General features: G+C 35.2%; 1 protein-coding gene across 2 annotated transcripts in view; it reads left to right on the top strand.

Annotated features, from left to right (window-relative positions):
* Window positions 1–12,751: 12,751 nt before the first annotated feature.
* Window positions 12,752–18,272, top strand: part of LOC127434835 (proline-rich transmembrane protein 4-like) — a 50,870-nt gene continuing 45,349 nt past the window's right edge. For both annotated transcript variants that reach the window (XM_051687844.1, XM_051687845.1), the window contains exon 1: window positions 12,752–12,879. The gene's annotated coding sequence lies outside the window, so the exon portion shown is untranslated. The remainder of the gene's footprint in view (window positions 12,880–18,272) is intronic.

Genomic DNA, 18,272 nt, shown 5'->3' on the forward strand with positions numbered 1-18,272 from the left:
ATTATGAAAATAAGAATTTAAATTAATTTAAACTGTGCAAAAGACATTGTTTTAAAAATATATATAAAATACATAAAAGAAATTAAATGCATTTACACTGCTCAAGAGTTCAGCATGAAATCATGAAGACTTAAAACACATGATTTACAGAGCACAAGGGATAACTGTAAAATTATGAAGCAATTAAAGACATTTACACAACAAGAAGAAACAGCGGCTGCTACGAGAGCTCAAGAGGACTGCTGCAAACAAATTCTTAATGTGATAAAAAAAAATATTATATATATATATATATATATATATATATATATATATATATATATATATATAAAACAGCTGGCATATCAATGCGTAAGTGAATTTATGTAGGCCCACAACAAGAATACACCATCTTATTAATTTTAAAAGCTTAATTTTTTTTAAAATATAAAAGCTTTTATATTTCTTTGAATTGAAAACTTTATATATCATTCAAAACTATTACAAATAAATATAGGCTACTATTGATTTAAAAACAAAGAGAGTATAAAGATGAATACTCTCCCTAAGTTTATTTTTCTTTTTCAAAGTCTACCAGTTAGTATATCAAAAAGTGTTTTTAGACAATGGAATAAACTACTATGTAAATGTATATGGGATAACAGGAAACCTTAAAAAGTCTTAAAATTCTTAAGTTGTCAAAAAGGCTTGGAGGACTAGAATTCCCAAATGTAATAAATTATTATAAAGCTGCCCAAATTCAACCTATACTGATTTGGATGAATGAAGAATATAAAGTGAAATGGAGGAAGATGGAAATTTATCAGATGGGGAAACCTATTAGTATATCCCTGTTAAAGCAACAAATGTAAATTAATAGATACTATTTGTATTAATAGTACTTTTAGAATTTGGTTAGAAAAAAAGAAAAATAGTAAAATTAAGAAACATATTGTTAATTTACAAAAAATTGCTAAAAATACAGATTTCATGCCAAAAAGATTTGATAATCCAAGTTTTGGGCAGATAGAGGTCTGTAAAGATATCTGTTCACTGATAAAGAATGGAGACCTTTTCAAACCTAGCAAAAAAGTATGAGCTTCCAAATTCACATTTATTTAATTATTTACGTGTAAGAAGATATTTATTAAGAGAAGTTAGAGTAGAAGAAATAAGAAAAAGAAATGCATCCATTAATAAATTATATAATTGATACAACTAATCCATTAAAAATGTTATGAATTTTAAAGAGTGCACTTTAAAGAGATATACAGGACACTCTGAATAAAATTATATGTAGGTGGGAGGATGTATTAAAAATAAAAATAAAATAGAAAATAAAAATACATTCCATACTACTCAATCCAGTGTTTGGAGGGAATATGCTTGGAAGATAAAAATTAGATTTTTTTTTTTTTTAACACCTGTTATTCAAAGTAAATACAATAGCATGATAAAAGGGATTGTTGGAGAAATTGTGGAGAAAAAAAAAATGCTCATTACTGTCAAATTCTATATGAGTGCTCTAAATTGACAAATTATTGTAAGTGATTAAACAGGTTAATTTAATATTTAACTGCACAACAGAAATACATCTAGAAAAACTTATTTTGGGTAAAATGTCCATTGCCCTTAAGAAATAAAACTGAACAAAACATATTTAGGGTATTCAGAATAGCAACTTTGAAACAGATTACAAAAAAATTGGCTTAAACCAGAACCCCCATAATTTCAAAGATGGAGTTTTGGAAATATACCAAATGGAGAAAGTAACATTTAAAATTAATAATAAAAGTCTGGAATGTGAACATAAATGGGATTTGTTTAAAAATATTATAAATTAATTTAGATAGATTGTTTCCTTCAGATTCTTGATTTTTGAAAAAAAAAATAGTTACATTATGAGGTATGATGTGAAAAAAGGAGGTGATGCCTTAACTTTCCACTTTATATGAAATAAAATATAACATTATTCAAAATAACATTGTGGGTTTTTTTTTTCTCTCTCTCTCTTTCTTGATATACAATTTGTACATTGTATATAGTAAAAATAAAAAATAAAACAAAGGCTACTACTGATTAATTAAAAAGTGAGCACTTGGAATACTGTATGCAAAAAAATTGGTATGCAATAATAAGATGTATTTGTTATTTTTACAAAAGACATTGTGTACTGCTTATATTGCTTATTGCTTATATTATTATAACTTCAAATTAAATACTGTATGTTCATCTCAAGTCTCGAGAAAGAAGGGGTTCGGGTGGCATTCACCCCTTTGCATAGCAATCTTGAGCTTTTAATATTTTAAAAACGATTATTTTTTGCAGGTATCATATTAATCCATCTTACTGGCTGTTTTATAGATAGCCTAATATAGTATGTTTATATTTTCAAAGATATATGTTGCTATGGCTAAAGAGGGTAAATGAAAAGCAATTAAATATTAAATAAAATACAACACTATCTGCTGAAAATCTACATTTAGATTCTCAAATAAATAATTTATCATGAAGAGTCAATTTTGCGGATTTCTAAGATTTTATTTGTAAAGTGTGCTTTGAGACAAAGGGGAGTGACATGATTGCATCAGAGATGTCATTTTACTCACAGCAGATTGGTTCAGCATCTGTTAGCGATCTGTAATCCAGAACAAAACTTGCTACAGAGCAGGTTAGCCTTGTAGCGCAAATTACTATGGATATGAACACCGCTAAAAGCCGACCAACTTTCATGGTACCTAAAACCTGGGGTTGAGGCAAACTAATCTAAAACTTTCCTGGCTAGCCACCTAAACCGGCTTCATGGTACAGGCCTCTGGTTAATAATTTGCAAACAATAAAAACATTGCAAACGTATACATCAGCTGATCAAATTACAGTGTAAGGCTTGTCACTTGCTATTGTCAGTTTGCTCGTTCCTGCTGCGTGTCCTCAACCTGACAACCTGCGTGAGCTGGAGTCTGGGGAGGAGGGGGCGGGGGAGACAACTCTCTCCAATTTTTTGATTGTACCCATTTTAAATGCTTGATGTCAATGTTACATATTGCTCCTTTAAGGCACAACCTATTTTAATAATAATTGGAATTTGACTTAAGTTATCATACAGAAGGCAGCCTGTTTACTACATGTCTCAGATTACAGAAGGTTAAAGTGAATCGTAAAAATGTCAATCCTAAATGTTAATTCATATATTCAATTTACTGGAATTCCAAAACTGTACATAAACAAAAAATAATTATTTGATTATTTGCACCTAGAACAGTTACCACCTTTCACCCCATTAGCTAGGGCCCTGCTATTAATGACGCTTCCTGTTTTAGACCGAGTTTACAAAAGCTAATTTAAAACATTTATCACAGCGATATTAGGATCAAATGTCTTTTTTTCTGGAGTGAATTGATGTTACACTTAATTAATATTTACTTATTCAGACAAACAGTTCTTCTCTGATTATTATGCTACTGTTTCGGGTGGTAGGCTAAATAAAACAGCATTCATGGGGTTATTGAGAAGTTTGATCACAGGGCTATTTGTCACAGTTTTATCTGTAAATCCTAAAACACGGATCAACCGCAGTAACACTCACCAGCAGTTAATTTTTCGGGCCTGCTGTGAAGATTTCGCTTCAGTCGCCACAGATTTTTTCGTCTTGAGTGTGAATGTACCGGAAGACCAGGCACAGATGTAACTGCTTTTTGTTGCTAATTCGTCATATTGTTACGCGAGAATTCAACTGAAGCGGGTGAGATTTCAAGATAAAGAAGCATTTTCCCAAATTACATGTTTTTAGCCAACAAAGGCATTTAAATATAAGTTTAATAACATTTAAGATACACAGCGAAAGACTAATTTTAGATTTAGGACGATATCAATTTGTAAGATAGACGGCAAACGCGCGTGTGCACGTTGGAGAAATGACCTGACAGACAGCATACCACATTTAACAACTTAAACATTAAACATTTTAAAATATAATAAGGGACAGACATTGTGTAACCCGCGTGAATTAAATCAGAGCATATGTTTATGTCTCAACTAAAAAAAAAATAATAATAAAAAAATCTACAATTTATTTGACTAATTTATATTTATATGATATGACATTTTAGAGGAAAATGGGAAGAGGGGTATAGTTTTACATTAAATTATTTAACATATACAGTCATAAATTGTCTATACAGTGTTTATACTCTAATTTCTACTTTTATTAAAATTTTTATTATTATTTTATTTATTTATTTATTTATTTATTTATTTTAGTTTATTTGAAATAAACAAAGACAATGCCCTTTTGGATTTAAACTGTAGCTTAAATTCTGTGCCACATGGTGGTAGCAAAAGCCCACATTTTCAGGTTATTTTAAAGATTCCTGTTAGTGGGGATGTCTCATATAGTCTAATCATACAACCACCATCATGAAAAATGTTCCACTTAGGTCTGATGAATATAACATTTATTGAATAACCTTAAAAATTGTGTTTCTAATGACAATAATTCAAAATAAATAAATAAATAAATCTTCATCTACTTAGCAAAAGTACAAATTTAGTTGTTTAAAAATGTATTGCACAGTGAAACAAATGGAATTCTAGTGTGTCATATAATATCTGTGTGACTGTGCATGTATATGTGGCACTATTAAAAACATAAATGTCCTCACTTTAAAATGTAATGGTGAAAATAAGCTTCTAATTTAGAAATTAAAGAAAGCCACACTGGGCAGATAGGGTGGACACCCTGTCCCCCTGTATCAAGTTGGCCCGTCCCCCTCTATTGTTTCTCTATAGGCATGCATCGTTCAGAGTTGGGGCCAGCAAGACAGGACAGGGTCAACTTTCCTTTATCCAAGGTTCAGAGGCTTCCTTCACAGTTTTCTGTTTCCTCCTCTGTCTCTTCCCGTGTGTGTGTGTGTGTGTTCCTTCGGGGCTGGTCCAGTCCTCTGGGTATATAAGGCTTGATGCATTAAACATGTGCACATTGATCCTGCATAATCTGCCTGCATGCCAACAACCACTGCTGATCCGAACCCACTTTGGCCCTTTAGTCCTCTCTTTCTTAGTATGTTCACAACAGCATGCTCAGTGAACTCTTATGGGTGAATTACTTCCTCAGACACAAAAACTGCTTTGCTGAGAGCTTTATCATTCCCAGTGTGTGTTGGTTATACTGAGGTCACTGCAACCTCTGTATCTGAGAACCACATTGTAATATAACATCCACCTAGAAGGGCAAATATCCACTGTAAGAGCTATACATGCATTATGAAGAGAGGCATATCTCAACTGGAAAACTTTAAAATGCATACGTGCAAACAAATACGCCTACATGGTCGCTAATCATGCATTCATGCACTTGCTAAAGCGCCCACACAAGGACTAGTATCCACCTTCATACAGCCATATTGGAGGTATTCTACACTCAAGTCTTATTCTGCCTCCAAATGCTATCGGCAGGGCCGTTTCTAGCTATAAGCAGCCACTTTTAAGCGGCCCCCGAGCCAGCAGAGCAAGGTCATTTTTTTATTTATTAAAATTTTTTGTATATAGTAATTTATTGTTATTTATAGTCATTTGTTAATTTGTATTATTATGTATTGGTAATTTTGGGTTAATATATTGTTACATTTTTGGTGTAGTTAATATATTCCAAATTTAATTTAACATATTCAGATTTGTTGAAGACTGTATTGTATTGTCATTGGTGGGCCTTGATCGGATTACCCACTTCTGAAGTCGTAATTATGAGTATATCACGTTCAAGTGCTTTGTTGCCAGAGAGAATAGGAAACACTAAGGACACCAGGTTCATTCTTGTATATTTCTTGGAACTCTTATTTGGACACCGCAATGCATGTTAGTCAGCTTGCTGAAGACGAACATTTAATTTTGGTCAAATACATGCTATTTGCTCTGTGTAAAAATGTACAATATGCATCAAATTATCACTGATATACGTGTATATGCCCAAAATTGCAAGAGAAAACAAGGCAGCTGCATTTGGAAAAATTTATTAAATCTATCGTTTACTTCAGAAACCGTACTCTCCTCAGCCATGTTGAGAGTTTATGGCTCCTCCCAATTCGGAAACATGAGTATCACAATTATGTCAGAGTTTACCAGTCGTAATCACAACTTGAGGGGGAGTTCATGTGCAACTTCTGAGTAGGAAACTCATATTTACGATTATTCCAATATAGCATGTGAAGGCAGCATCAGGCTTGGTTCGATAGCTTGGTCCAAACCTGAGCTCAATTCTACCACCCTCCCCTGTGGGGTCCCTTTTTACATTCTACTTTTAGGTCCAAACCATGTTACGTTTGCATCATTGCATACCAGCTTGAGTAGTAGTGACAGCTGTTAATCACTCTAGCTAGGTTACAACTATGAATGAAAAGACGCCAGTTTAACTGTGTTATTAATGTTATTAATTTTGTCCCTTCAAACTTACCACCAAATCTTGACACGCACAAAAAAGCATTTGCATTTGTCTCCCACAGATGCATTGCAATAGATGCAGAAAATAGAAGCTGCTTATTTATTTGGCAATTTATTTGGAGACCAGCAATTATGAGAAATGTATCATGCTATTGTACTGTAGGTGTTACCAGGAGCATGCAAAGATAATAATTGTTCGCACCAAAACCGATTCAGACCACCTTTTCAAGTGGACTCGGGTGCAGTTTGCTGGTGCACACACTGGTTTGAAAAGCTCTTTTACACCACCTGAACAAACTGACATTAGACTCAGTCCGTACCAAAAGCTCTAGTGTGAACGCACCTTAATGGACCGTTTACACCGGCAAAAAAAAAAAAAAAGCTAGACCCAGCACAACAAATAAAACATTGAGGTCAAAATGGTAAAAGATGTCCATCTAACGCATGTTTACATAGAAAAATAATATAAAAAAAAAAAACAGTGCATACATATGCAAAAACGTTGTACGTACGCCTGCATAAGATGCTGAAAAAAACAGCAAAACATGGCACAAAGGTTTGAGACATCTGTTTAATGCATGTTTACATAGAAAAACAACCATAAAACAGCGCAGATGAACACTAAATGCTCTTGGTGTGAATGGCCCCTAAGCCAGAGGAGGCCCATGTTGAGTAACCAATGAATGGAGTGAGAAAACGAGAGAAGTTCATATAAATTATTCCTTGCTGCTGGCTGATAGCCGGCAAGGTGTAAGATCTCTGTTCACACTCATCCTCTAAATAAAAATGAACTGGATGAATACACAATGCTGTTAATGATTCTTACTGTCCACTGGTATGTTTTTGTGTATGTGAGCATTTCCATCTGTCTTTGAAGTCCCAGAGGAGATCTCCATTTATCTCCATTAATTGATGTATACTAAATTTTAGTCAGGTGCTTTTTCAGTTCACTTGGTTGCTTACAGCTATTTTTGCATACATAATATCTGTTTGCATGTGTCACATCCATTTAAAGCTACATCCATCCTTTTGCTGAACAGCCCAAGCAAGGAAAATTGCACATTAAAACGGTAAGTTAGTGTCTTTTAGCTTTCATAATACAGACCGTTAGGGTTCATTGTTCCCTAGAGACAAAGGTACTTATCTATATTATAGGCTGCCTTTGTGCTCTCCTCCAAAAGCTGGGGGGTGGGTCGTGAACATAGAGCACTGTGCGGTCAGGAGGGGGAACCCAGCCCACCTTAGTCTAGTCAGTATAGAACTCATGCAGTCAGACGAAACAATATAGGAGCCACTTGGGTATCATCTAGTACATGTTATCTTGATGTGTGTTATGATATAACATAATTAAAATCCATAATCAAATATTTAATCATGGATGCTTGTGTTTGAACATGTGTAATGTATGGTAGCCATGTATGGATCAAGAGTAAACAGTGTAAGGCATCTATAAGAGATTGTCCTCTTTTATTACTTTTAGAGCTGTTAAAGTGATCACTCTCAATTTTGTAGTGGTACATGAAGAAGAGTAGACAGATCCAAAATGTTTTGTCCCATTGATAATATTTAATTTTTTTCTGTAACTGTAGGCATTGTGTATGTCTCTGTTTGCTAAGCTGTGTTTAATGACTAGGCAATTTTCAGCTGTGCAGGAGGGCTGTGAGTTTATCTAATTTTAAGAATGGATTGCCATTATATAAAAAGTGGACTGTGGTGTCTTGCTTGTGGCAAATTTCTAATAATTAAATTATTTTGCTTTTACAGAAAAATGATACTGGGAAGGAGAGATCACATCACTATGTAATAATAATAGGTGTTCTTTGCAAAAACAATATTTTTGCCCACAGTCAGATTGTGATTTCATAACATATCTGGATGTACTTTCAAATCTTTGTCTAGCTCTTAAAACCTACAGCAAATCACATCCCTAAAATATCCCTAAACCCTATAGTCGACCTCAGATAGTCCTTTAAACCTATTGTCAACTTCATACATACTGTACACCCTTAAATCTATAGTCAACTTGAAATATATCTTTAAAGGAGTAGTTCACCCAAAGATTAACAGTCATCCTCAAATATCTTCTAAACCCTTTTGTCAACCTCAAATATCCTCTAGTCAATACCCTTTGATTGACCTTAAATACCCCATAAACCATATTTTTGCCCTCAGATACACCCTAAAACATTATTGTTGACCTCAAATACACCCAAAACCCTATTGTCGACCTCAAATACCCCCTAAACCCTATTGTCGACCTCAAACCCTGTTGTCAACCTCAAATAAACCCTAAACCCTATTGTTGACCTCAAATATCCCCTAAACCCTATTGTTGATCTCAAATACACCCTAAACCCTATTGTCGACTGGAGATACACCCTTTATCCTATGTGCGACTTCAAATACACCCAAAACCCTATTGTCAACCACAAATACACCCAAAACCCTATTGTCGACCTCAAACCCTGTTGTCAACCTCAAATATCCCCTAAACCCTATTGTCGACCTCAAACCCTATTGTCAACCTCAAATACCCCCTAAACCCTATTGTTGACCTTAAATATCTCCTAAACCCTTTTGTCGACCTCAAACGCTATTGTCGACCTCAAATACACCTTAAACCCTTTTGTCATCTTCAAATACACCCTAAACCCTATTGTCGGCCTCAAATACACCCTAAACCCTGTTGTCAACCACAAATACACCCAAAACCCTATTGTCGACCTCAAATACCCCCTAAACTCTATTGTTGACCTAAAACCCTATTGTCAACCTCAGATGCACCCTAAAACCAATTATCGACCTCATTACCCCCTTAGCCCTATTGTTGACCTCAGATACCCCCTAAACCCTATTGTTGACCTCAAATATCTCCTAAACCCTTTTGTCGACCTCAAACCCTATTGTCAACCTCAAATACACCTTAAACCCTTTTGTCGTCTTCAAATACACCCTAAACCCTATTGTCAACCTCAAATACACCTTAAACCCTATTGTCAACCTCAAAAACACCAAAACCCCTGAAGTCAATCAGAAATACACCCTGAACCTGATTGTTGGCCTCAAATACACCCTAAACCCTATTGTTGACTTCAAATGCACCCTAACCCCTATAGCTGACCTAAAATACATCCTAAACTCTATTGTTGACCTCAAATAAACCTTAAACCCTATTATCAATCACAAATACACCCTAAACACTATATTGTCAACCTCAAATACACCCTATAGTCTATCTCAAATATACCCCAAAGCAGTGTTGGGGGTAACACATTATGTAATCAGATTACTTTTTTGAGTAACAAGTACAGTAACGCAATATTTTTTATTTTAGACCATAACATCTGAGTTACTTTCTAAATAAAGTAACGCGTTGCTTTTGTACACTTCTACTGTCCCTGTATTGCAAGAAATCAGGAGTAAAAGTGTGCAAACTTCAGGCAGATGAAGTGCATGATTGCTATTGTATTTCTGTAGCGTGTGAGGCCAGAGAATATTTAGCAGAGAGAGACGAGTCACTTCTATTTAAATGAATGGGAGAAATTGGAACCCAACCAAGAAGCTCTAGTACCCAACAGTCAATGAATGTAGAAAGGAAGTCCCGCCTTGCAGGTAAAACAACCAATCACCTTTTAGATACAGATATCACCTGTCGATCAGCTCAAGAAGGCACATGCGCGTTTTAGAGTAATATGAGGTCAACATTCGGTTGATTGAAAGCTGACTCTTGATCTGTGGCTCCGAGCAATGTTCTACATCGATTGTGTACACAGAGAAAACATCTTAATTTCTAAAACGATTCTACATTTTTGTTTTATAATAAACATGTAGTTTGATTCATGAAACAAGCCATTTTTATGACATTTTGGTAGCATTAAAAAGGATTCCATTCAAGTTGTATCAACATGCGCCTTTGAAAATGTGGCACCTGTACGCACCGTGGATCAACTCAAAACAAGCATGCACTGAGATGACTTAAGTGAAAAATATTTACTTATTCATCAGACTTATTCCTTGAACATGTTAGACTAGCATTCCCCACTGAATTTTATCCTGACATCTGAAAAACATCTCAAGTTGACTCTGACATTGCCAATGGGCACAGCACATGATGAAAGATATGATGCAGGTTCAAGTGTTGGACTTTGCTGCTTTAGGTAAGACAGTAGTTATTCTTCATTATTCATATTGGCTGCCATGTTGAAGGAAAAACAAATAATGCATATTCATGTTATTGATTCTTTATTATAAATATGACGTGAACACCTACATTCTAAATATCTGTTTGTTTACTATGTTGTTTTGATATGAGTGTTATACAGTAGCTAGCATGACCTGTAATGTCTCTTGTATGGAATGCATGGCTTATTTGTATGGAATGCATAGCATAGCAGAAGAGAAAGTGGCTGTGAGAAAAAAGTAGCGCAAAAGTAAAGTAACGCTTTACTTTCCATAAAAAAATTACTTTTTAAGTTACTTTTTTAAAGAGTAACACAATATTCTAATGAGTTACTTTTAAAAGTAATGTTACCCAATAATGCCCTAAAGTACCCTATAGTCAATTTCAAATTAATTAGTAAAGTCTGTATTAGTCAACCTACTATATATTCTTAGCCCTATATAGTCAACTTCAAATACATCCCCAACTCTGCAGTCAACTTCACATGTTTTTAAATAGAAAACCACAAATATGCCATCAATTTGAAAATTAACTACCTTTAAGGACTATAATACCTCAAATCTTGGTCAATTTCAGAAACACCCAAGTATTAAAAGCTACAGTTCACCTTATTGAAACATCCTGTCCTCAAAGCATTGTCTTGGTGACTGCTCTCTTGAGATATACTGATGTAGAGCAAAAGTGAAATGGTAAGAAAACAATGTGTGTGTGTGTACCATATTTATACTACATTGTGGGGTACAAATGTCCCCACAAGGATAGTAAAACCTGAGAAAACCTAACTTGTAGGTTCCAGCCAGCGGTCCCCATGACGGAAATGTCTTATTAAACATACTAAACTATGTTTTTTTTTTTTTTTTTTGGTTTTTTTTAAAATGTAAAAAGGTTTCTGTGAGGGTTAGGTTTAGGGGTAGGGTTAGGGTTAGAGGATAGAAATTATCGTTAGATCTGTATAAAATCCATAAAATGCATGGAAGTCTATGGAGAGTCCCAACAATGATATAAAAACATGGTGTGTGTGTGTGTGTGTGTGTGTGTGTGTGTGTGTGTGTGTGTGTGTGTGTGTGTGTGTGTGTGTGCCTGCGTGCCTGTGCATTTGTGAGGTCAAAGTGGCGTGGAGACTTACTGGCTCCATTCAACTGGACAAAGTTGGGCTTTCCATCAGGAAGTTATGTTTCCTCGGGACTGGACAATTCTGATTGTTTCTAAATTTGGAGAATTGGAGAATGGATTATTATCTTTGACTGGGATCAGAGAGAAGAAGCTGAAGTGTGGCAAAAGTCAACTCAAATGCATGACATTCTAATGTCTGTGGGCTGAAATGTGATGTAACATGTTATGACTGAGAGAGATTGAGAGGCGGAGGGTTGCTTAAAATTCTCGGTATCTGACAAATAACACGCATGAAGAATTTAGGTTTAAATTGATCATATTTAAAAATGTATTAAATATACAACATATTTACAGTTTATTTAGGTTAAAATATTACAATATTTAATATTATGTTTAAAATATTTTTAAATATATTTTGTTTAAATTCTTAAATAATAATTATTTAAGGAGTTTTTATTGCTTTTAGAAATTAATGCGTGTGTGTGTGTGTGTGTGTGTGTGTGTGTATGTGTGTGTGTGTGTGTGTGTGTGTGTGTGTGTGTGTGGGCGGGTTTGGGTGGTTTACGAGGACATTTTTTTAGGTTGCAAACTGGTAATTACAAGGGTATTATGCTATAAATGTGGTTTATGAGGAAATTTCTAGTGTTCCCATAATTCAGATCGCTTAAAAAACATACTAAATGATATTTTATTGGAAATGTAAAAATGCAGAAAGTTTTTTGTGAGGGTTAGGTTTAGGGGTAGGGGTAGGGTTAGGGGATAGAATCTATAGTTCATACATTATAAAAATCATTATGTCTATGGAGAGTCCTCATAAGGATAGCCGCACCAACGTGTGTGTGTGTGTGTGTGTGTGTGTGTGTCCTGAACATGGACGATTCTTAATTCCTTGACGTTGTTGCCTGGTGTACGGTGCTTGCTCTCTGCTCTCTAACAATCTGCTCAATGAGGTGTGACCAGATATTGTGCATCCAAATCCGACACTAGACTTCTGATGCACCAGGAGAGGGGAGGGGAGAGAGAGAGAGGTAGGGAGAGAGGGAGAGAGAGAGTGTGTGACTAAAAACAATTTCTCTCCCACACACGCAGGGAGACAGATCTATCTCTCTCTTGCAGTAGAGTGCTGGTGGCTGCTCTGGATTCTCTATTTCCTCACCTCCTCCGAAGGAAAGGTGAGTCTCTTCTTCTCTTATTCCTGTAAGAAATGTGTTTTCACACAGGCTTTTGCCTCACTGCAGGTGATGCTGGGCTGGTGACCAAATCTCCTCTCTCTGGTTGATGTGGTATATATCAGGCTTATATGTGAAGATTAACAACCTCAGCCAGAAATGCGTGACAGGGTACGTGTGGTGTGTGTGTCAGAACCATAAACATCTGTAATTGGTCTATTACCACGGATCATGCTCTATCTTGAGCACTGCTCATTAAATGGTTTTGTATCTCAGAGCTTCATACAGATATATATGTGCAGTGTGAGCAAAGCTCTGAGTTACAGTCATTCGCATTCTGCTCCTCTGGTAACCATGGCGAAGGCAGTCGGCGTAGCAGCCTGGGTTTGGAACAGTGTGTTTGAGATAATTGCTTTGAGCAAAAAGCCCACAAAAACATTAACATGACAGGTAATTTATCGTGTTTTCATAGCCAAGTATAATTGATTCCTGTGGACTGGCATTCTGTGTTTGCCAAGGTGTTTAAAACAGTATACAGGACCGCTGGAATATTACAGTGATATTGCCAAAGACTTCATCATCACAAATGTCAACAGGTTGCTTGGGCCACATTTATGGCATCTAAAAAAAATGGCTTAATATCAATAGAGAATAGTGATTAATAGGCACATCAGTTTATGAGGTCATGGCATCTTCCCATGGACTTTTATGTTGTAGAGTGAAATTATTTACAGGAAATAAAAGAAACAAACTTGGTTGATTTCTGGAAGCCAGCTATAAACTACAGTCAGGATTTACAATAATCTAGTGATATACTGTACTCTATGTGCAGAAATAGACTAAACATGAATGGATTGATCCAATTTGGCCTGCAGTGAGAAACTTGATAAGGTTGCGTTAATGAATATGATGATGGCTGAAGACATGGCGAACTGATGGTGTGGAAAATTATTGTCTATTACAGTCTAGTGTTTTGCAGTGTGAGGGAATGGTAGGAGAAACATTGTGCAAAAATCAGCACCAGTTAACGCTCTGTGAACCAGATCGATTGAGGTGATTTAATGGGAGTTCTGTCAAATTTGGCTTTTTGTTATCATCTCCAAATCATAATTCACATGTCTGATGGGTGCCTTTATGATTATTACAGAGACCCAGCTACTGATGATCGCATTATTCTGCCAGCACCTCAGAATACTTAAAAAAAAAATACAGTATAAATATCTATCTTGTAACCCTTACCTCTAAACAGTGTTTGGTAAGTTAGTTAAAAATAGTAGTCCACTACAAATAAAAAAAAAATCCTCTAAAATTGTAATCAGATTACTTTACTAATAACTTCATTGAAAAGTAATCACATTACTAATTAATTTACTTTAAGTTACTTTCTAAAACACTTTTCTGCAACAAATTCAAAATAAATGTCTATATTTCTTCCTTGTTCATTGTTACACACAAGTCATACACTTAGCACCTTGTTACATTACGGGGCCATAATTCATGTATTCTACATAAATAATATATTAGAAATAAGCATAACCATATAATACACTTAAAAATAATTACATTAATTGAAAGTCAATAACTGTAATCTGATTACAAGAATTTACAATGTAATGCATTACACTACATTTTGACTAAAAAGTCATTAGATTACTGTAACTAATCACTTTGTAATTGGACTACACCCAACACTGCCTACAAATAGTAGTTTTTGGTGCTCAAGTTATTGAGAAAATGCTTTTCATTAAATTAACTTTCAGTACACTAATTGATCTAAAACCCATGTCTGTAAATGCAATTTTTCTAATAAAAAGTTTGATTTCTATTTCTAGACTGTGTAGTTGCATTTAGATCATGGACCTTAATGTTCATGCAATTGTTCATGGTTGGGTTAAATTCAGGGTTAAGGTTAGACTAATGGCTTTTGCTTTCTCTAAAAACCTTTAGACTAGGTTTAAAGAAAGTCCCTACAGGCATCTGTGTATTTTTTATGGTTGCAAGCCATAAATATCCCCCTTCCCCCATTGTGTCTATAAGACAAGAACCAGAAAGGCTCTGCAAATAAATCAGTCAGTTTCTTCAAGGTGTGAGCCAATGATTTCCATAGCCATAATGCACGTCTAGAGGCCTGTTAAAATAATTGATACCATGACGAGTCAATCCGTCACCACTTAAGAAGGTCCCCAGTGCTAGAAATCCTTTTAATCATACATGTACTGAGAGGAGAACACACTGACCCTGACTCTGATCTTACAGCCTTCTCTAAGTTCCCTAATGGTTTTCACTCAGGTCCTCTTCTTAAATGGAATCATCATTTATTGCCTCTCATTGTTTAACTAGCACATTGAATCATAAATGCAATTTACCAAAGATGGTGAAGCTAACTTACAGGACATGTAATCTAACTAATTACATTAGTACAGCAATACCTTCAAGATCAAACCACGGCTGTGTCCAAAACCTGAAAAATGGTGCCTTTGTAGGCAGCATACCGTATATAGGTCAGAAGGCATCAAGGTACATACTAGCTCAGCGCTTACATAACATATTGCCTACTAAAGCCCAATTTATATAATGAAGAAGCCAAACTTTTTCCTTCTAAACGATTTTACAGTAAGCACCCTAGGCTAACAAAGCCTGCTTAAACACTCAATGTCATTTTAAAATTAGTTCACTGAGGAAAATAAATTAAGAACGTCATGTCCAAAACACACCTATGATTAGTTTTAAACAATCATCAACACCCTTCGACTAGCTGAATTCTCCTAGGTCAAGAATTTCAGGGATGTGCATAGAGGAATATCACCAAATAAACACCTTAGCAGGACAAAAACGTCATTGTATTTCATCATAATTTTTAGGCAAAGCCTGTTTAACCAGCAATTAGCCTTAAGATGCCTTCACATTGTTTTCAAAGGCAGCATAGATGTATCCTTAAAGGGGTAGTTCACCCAAAAATTAAAATTATCTCATCGTTTACTCACCCTCATGCCATCCCAGATGTGTATGACTTTCTTTCTTCTGCTGCACACAAATGAAGATTTTTAGAAAATTATATCTGTAGGTCATACAATGCAAGTGAATGGTGGCCAGAACTTCAAAGGTCAAAAAAGCATTTAAAGGCAGCATAAAAATAATCCACACGACTCCAGGGGTTAAATCCATATCTTTAGAAGCAATGTGATAGGTGTGGATGAGAAACAGATCAATATGTAAGTATTTTTTTACTATAAATTATCCTCCCTACCCAGTAGGTTGCAATATACACAAAGAATGTGAATCACCAAAAACAAAAGTAGAAGAAATTGGAAGTGAAAGTGAACATTTATAGTAAAAAAAGAATAAATATGTATCTGTTTCTTACCCACACTAATCATATCGCTTCTGAAAAAGTGGCTTTAACCACTGGAGTCATATGGATTACTTTAATGCTGCCTTTATGTGCTTTTTGGCCACCATTCACTTGCATTGTATGAACCAACAAAGCTGAAATATTCTTCTAAAAATCTTTGTTTGTGTTCAGCTGAAGAAGGAAAGACAAACACATTTGGAATGGCATGAGGGTGAGTAAATGATGAGAGAATGTTCATTTTTGGGTAACTATCCCTTTAATGTCAATGGATAAATGTGTATTGTCTTTTTTTTAAATTATTATTATTTTATTTTTTTATATACAACTTACAATTCCATTTCTATCAAAAAATAAACAAAAAAATTACATTTACAATCTCATCACAATCTCCTCAAACACCAACATCCTATGTGAGTAGATAAATAACATTGTAGTCATTAAATATTTGCTTGATTATCTCAAAATCTCACTTGTATATGTTCTAGAATCTAGATCATTAGACATGATGTTGTGCCTTAGAGGGCCATCTGAAACCAGTTTTCTGAGGAGGTATTTTCATACAAATATGCTTTCTGTTAAGTCATTGACCAACTTAACAGCAAGGCAGGAACACTGCTGATTACTTAAAGCTTCAGACCTTGAAGGTATTTAAAATAAAATTGAAAAAAAAAATTGTGAGTATGTTTGTATGATGATGCTAATCTGTATTAAGGTGATTATGAGAGTAAGCATGAAGTTTATCACAGTAGGGAATTGCAGGATACAGATACACTAGGGAGAAGGACCAATTCCCAAATACAAAAACACTACAAATATTTTAGGCAAAGACTAAATGTGTGCTGTTAAATCAGGGGTAGATCTTGACTTCTCTCTTTTTTCTGCTTGAATGATTACATCCTGTGCTGCCAGGCCCTTTCTTTGCCAGGCACAGTGGAACAAAATGACAATGAAAGAGGGAAAGAAGAGAGAGAGAGAGAGAGAGAGAGAGAGAGAGAGAGAGAGAGAGAGAGAGAGAGAGAGAGAGAGAGAGAGAAATGGATAGAGAAAAAGATAAGAGATGGGGGTCTAATAGTGAAGCTCAGAGCAATACAGTCATTTATGTTGTCTGTTTGGCTCAGGCTCTGACACATACACAGAAGCATTTGCGGTAGTTTTTAACAAGCTTTTGTGTGGTCTGACTTTCTGAAGCATTTAGCACAGATGAAACCATTCTCCTGAAACATAATGTTTAAGAAGGTGTGAAAGAACAAAGCAAAACATCTAGCATCAAGCAATGTTTTCATAAATCTAGCCTGTAGTAATGCAGTCTTGAATGATGAGGATGTGAGAGACAGGACTATCTGCGCTCAAAACAGGTGGCGTGGTAATGAGTAAATAGTCTGGTCACTAATGACGGTAATGACTATGACTCAGCCAGACAGCTGAGGCTCAACACCGCCTTGTGTGGAGAGATTACACAATTAAAACCCAGATTTTAGGAATGTTCACTGGTGCAACTTAACAAAAAAAAAAAAAAAAAAAAAAAAAAAAAAGAAAGAAAATCTTCAAGCACTTTCATTTGTACAATTAATTCACTTTTTTGAATTTGCTGATAGTTGCAGGTATTTGCAACAGCTATTAAACATTTATGAAAGTGCCTGTTAGATATCGACTTCTAATTGTTCAGTACTCCAGAAGGCAATAATCAGTATGTGATCACAAAGGTCAGTGTGCATCTTTAGATCTCAGCTGATTTGAGGGTTTTCTCACAAAGCCGAATCTGGGATCCATCAATCTCTTTGAAACCCATTAGCCCAGAGCCTGTTAGTTGGTTTAATCTGGTAAGGAAACTAAATTAGGTTGTGTGTCTCCAGTCATTTCTGTGATAGAGATGGCATTGAGAGACTGATAAGATGCAATGTTGTTACAGAGAGCAGGAAAGGGAGAAATGGAAGTGAAAGACAAATTCTAAATAGTTATCTTTCTTTTTACCGACTGAGAACTGATGTTATGCCCAGTGGGAAATTAGAAAGTTTATTTCAGTTTCAAGAACATTTCAGTTGTG

This window comes from Myxocyprinus asiaticus, chromosome 45 (genome assembly GCF_019703515.2).
Source record: "Myxocyprinus asiaticus isolate MX2 ecotype Aquarium Trade chromosome 45, UBuf_Myxa_2, whole genome shotgun sequence".
In the NCBI taxonomy this organism is placed as follows: Eukaryota; Metazoa; Chordata; class Actinopteri; order Cypriniformes; family Catostomidae; genus Myxocyprinus; species Myxocyprinus asiaticus.